The sequence below is a fragment of the Poecilia reticulata genome, linkage group LG3 (assembly GCF_000633615.1).
Source record: "Poecilia reticulata strain Guanapo linkage group LG3, Guppy_female_1.0+MT, whole genome shotgun sequence".
NCBI classification, from domain to species: Eukaryota; Metazoa; Chordata; class Actinopteri; order Cyprinodontiformes; family Poeciliidae; genus Poecilia; species Poecilia reticulata.
The window spans coordinates 33,102,025-33,106,532 of NC_024333.1; the positions used below are offsets into that span (position 1 = coordinate 33,102,025).

The following is a 4,508-nucleotide window of genomic DNA, read 5'->3' on the forward strand; positions in this document are numbered from 1 at the left end:
TGGAAGAAGTGGCTGGGGAGAGGGAAGTCTGGGCCTCCCTTCTGAAGCTGCTGCCCCCGCGACCCGACCCCGGATAAGCGGAAGAAAATGGATGGATGGATGGATTTCCCAGCTAGTGACCATGGAGGGAGAAGCTGGACTCACATAATGGACGCTGGAATACTTTGGTAGTTCAAGGTCAACTCAGTGACAGAGAAGTGGCCTGGTCCTGTGGCTAAAAGCCCAAAGCATCACTCCCTCAGCGCCGTGCTGAGTTTCAAACTTATTTGAATGATGAACATTTAATTGTTTAGAAATGCCCTCACAACCCTTCCCAGATTGATTAGCTGTAATCATTGCTTCTCAAATGTCAAGTTTTTCTGACTTGGGAAGCAACAAGCCAAACCATCTGTATTTATACAGGTGGTTTTATTTGCCGTTGACGTGTTACACAGTGAATTTGACTGAAAGCATCTGCTGCTACTTTCAAACCTCCATCACAGGTTTGATGGAGGTCATGATGCTCCATGGAGGCAGCCTGAGGGATCAGCGTTTCACCTGCAGTTCCTTCAATCTTTCAGCATAATCAGTTAAACCTAAACTCTTTTAGACTCTAATAAAAACAAGATTGTGTATTTTTTCATTTTGAACCCTTATACATATGAAATATATAAAGTTCTGGAAAATATTAAGAGGCCACTGCAACCTGATTTTACACGTCTATGTTTTGAGTAAAATGAACATGGTTCTTTTATGAACTACTGTCAACATGTCTCTGAAATTCCAAGCAAACATTTAGTATTTATTTGCAGAAAATGAGAAATGGTTAAATAACAAAAAAGAAGCAGAGCTTTCAGACCTCAAATAATGCAAAGGAAACAAGTTTATCTTCATTTAGAAACAACAATAGTAACATTTTAACTCAGGAAGAGTTCAGGAATCAACATTTGGTGGAATAACAGGACGTTTTCAAAGGCGTTCAGTGCAGTGGGCACTTCAGGTTTTCTAGAGCTGCATATTTTTTTAATGTTTGTATTTATCTGCATGTTTCCATCAACTGATGATACACCTGAATTTCCTTACTGTCTGAATATAAAACATATTTCTATTCTATCACATATTATATGAAAAAATCTACTTCTGCTGCAGGTGTTTTCGTCTGGATTATTCAGAATCACATCTTGTGCTCTCAGGCGCTGAATATAAGTTTATTACATCTATGCTGTGTGTGTGAGTGTGTGTGTGTGTGTGTGTGTGTTTGTGTTTTGTGTCTCATAAATCTTGGTGTCTTTGTTTGCCCTCACGGCATGAGCAGCTGCCAGCAGCCCTCAGTAAGGAATGGCTTCAGAAGCAGCTGGATGCACACACACACGCACATACACACACACACACACGCACACACACACACACACACACACACACACACACACACACACACACACACACACACACACACGCACGCACGCACGCACACACACACACGCGGACACACACATTCACACACACGCACTCCTCAGATGCTGTTAATAACACAAGCATATGTGCTTACAAATGTGTAATGTGCAGCAGACACGATGACTGCGCGGCGCTAACTCTGATCTGGGTTCAGATAGTGGATCTGCAGACAAAAGGAGAGGAACTCCCGCCTGGAGATAAGGGACATCTCTGCACCTCAGGATCACTCACAGGGATTCTCTGATGTCTCCCCATGCATGATGATTAATAATCCATATGATGTCTGATCCTGACACACAGAACTCTCGGGGCAAAGGTTTTCCACAAACAAGAGGAGGAAATGTAAGAGATGTCCGTCTGCTCTCCACTCACACACACACTTCATCACTTCAACAATCATCCCAGATATTAACACTGTGAGGACGCGGCAGTGCGTACGAAGCGCCGCTGCGCCCGGAGGGGCATCGCTGCTTCTGGAGATCGGTGCAGATAAATAATGCATGCTGCTCCGACGCAGCACGACTGCTCAATCCTCACAGCCAGCATTATGCTTTTGTGGCAGCGCTCACAGAGGATTAAAGAAAAGCATCAGGAGCACAACGGCAGAAATCTGGAACATCTCCTCCTTCACTTCTTAAATCAGAGAAACACTGCATTCCTGCACACTCCCATGTCTGATCTGATCCAAAACTTCAGCGCGTCAACGTTCACACCTGAACCCGAACAACTTCTGCACACAGAACGATGAAGAGGACGAGGAAGAGGAGGAGGCGGCTCACCTGTTAGTGCTTTCTGTTCTCCGTCCTGGCTGTGTGTGGAGCGCAGAGCTGAAACTTCTGCCTTACTGCATGGATCTCCCCTCCACACACACACACCCATACACACACACACACACTCCCCTCTCTCTATCTGCTCTCCCACCCGCCATGCTGTGTTTTTTTTGGATCCCTCCCCATCACCGTTTCTTCTCCATCTGCCTCACTCTCCCTCCTTCAGTGTCTTCACTCAACCTGCTGCTGATCCTGGCTTTGAAGATTTATAAACAGATCCCCAAAGGCTACCTAAACACACACACGCACACACCCCCACACACACACACAGTTCATGCATGTTGATGTCTGTACGTTTAATCAATGAGGTGCAATGCGCAGCACTGCAGTGGACGCTGCAGGATAGATGCACTTAGATGCAACGCTCTGCTAACCCAGATCCAAGTGTGTGTGTGTTCACCTGTGTTTGGTGTGTGTGTGTGTGTGTGTTCGGTTAAATTGGCGGGGAGGAGCAGCCGTGCCATAAGAAGCGTTCTGTGTAGACGGGCTGCCAACTTCCTCCCTCCTGCTCATTGTTGGGAGTCATTATCTCACCTCTGGGAGGCTGCTGGGTGAAATGAAGACACACACACACTCACACACACACACACACACACACACACACACACACACACGAAAGGCAAAACATGTAATGCTCTGAAAACTGAAATTCATCCCACTCGGTCTTCCTTTTATAATCTTATTCAAATTCCACAGTCTGTTGCTCACTCATATTTAAATGAGCACTTGACTAAATCCCTCCTGTGCGTTTTGCTTTTCTTGGCCAACTCTTGGCCGGCTGCCGCGCTCTGTTGCATCCCAGCTTACAGGACACTTTCTCGGCACGCTGCCGCGCTCTTTGTGCCGCGGCCAACGCGCAGATATAGAGTTAAAAGAGTGGGCAGCGCGGCGAAGCTAAACACAGCTAATGTCAGCCGGGTGGCGAGCGTCAGCTGCAACCAGGACGGTAACCGACCGGGGAGCCAGCAGAGCTCAGGACTCTGGCGCTGGGAGAAGGTTCTGTTTACTCATCTCACTCATTCTTGGAGTTTAAACAGAACAAAGAAAAAAAGAAAAAAGCCAAAAGGATAATCTTCAGAATAAAATCTAGTCTCTAGCAAATCTTTTTGAACTTTCTGAGGTTTTAAGGATTAAAGAATTTACTCTATTAAAGTTTGTCTTCTTAAAATCTGTGTATGTTCACTGACTGGATGTGAAGCTGCTGTCACACAGTGTGATGCTGCGTTGAAAAGGAGATTACACCGGTCTAAACGTGGGGATGTATCCCCTTTATGTCCTCCGTATCGGCGCCGATTTCTTGAATTTTGGGAGATCGGTTGATACTTACATGTGAAGCCGATTTATCTACTGCAGCAAAGAGTTAAAAATCATCCTGTGTCCTCCTCTGCTCTGCAGTGAGAGAGGCAGACCGCCCCACCAGGTCATGTCTGCAAGCCGCAGGCTTATTAAAGATCGGCGATCGGTCAGAAAACTGCAATCAGTGCATTGCTATATGGAATACAAGCACACATATTTATAACATACTTACAATTTCTCTTAGGTGTAATTGCACCAACTAAAAATGTAATTTATATTAGGTCAGTCTGTCTCACCTGAGAACGTGGACCGGTACCGGGCTGATTCTGAGCCTTCAAATCATTTTAACAGCTCTGGAGAAGTTTCACATTCTGTTGATGTAGAAATAATGTTTGCTTTAAATTATCAGCAGCAAACAACATATCACGAACTGCAGCATAGAGTAGCTCACTGATATATTAATAAAGTAGCCATGTAGCCTGAAAACATTTTCCTAGATAATGTCAAACATTGAGAAGTTTTAATTCTTATCGAACATTATGAACCAAAAAAAAAAACCAAACAAACTCAGAAACATTTAGGGCCAATCACAAGAATCAACCCATTTAAAGTTAAAACTCAGTTTCACACAAATACAAAGAGGTTAGCGGAAATGTTTGGCTGTTGAACTGGACTTTTCAAGGTCGCTATTAAGCTAATTTAATATTAGCGGCTCCACAAACTTTTTTTTGATAAACATTACATTACCAAAACACATAAAAACAAACCTTTATAGTTTTTCTGTTTCCCCTCTTTCTATTCTCGACATTGTTTTGCTCACTCACTTGTTTTCCACCGGAGTTTTAGAGGATGAGCACCGGACATTTAACTGCAGCTGATAATACCGGAGAAGCGCTACCTGCCGCGGCCACCAGGGGGACCCCAAGAGCACTTTACTTTTTTCGTTTT

The 4,508-nt window shown here is 44.5% G+C and overlaps 1 long non-coding RNA gene across 1 annotated transcript; it reads right to left on the reverse strand.

Annotated features, from left to right (window-relative positions):
• Positions 1-2,873: 2,873 nt before the first annotated feature.
• On the reverse strand, positions 2,874-4,477 carry LOC103462957 (uncharacterized). Its single transcript, XR_533426.2, has 3 exons — positions 4,328-4,477; positions 3,857-3,931; positions 2,874-3,752 (listed from the first exon to the last, which is right to left on the reverse strand). It is a non-coding gene; the product is annotated as an uncharacterized LOC103462957 (long non-coding RNA).
• Between the last annotated feature and the right edge of the window lie 31 nt (positions 4,478-4,508).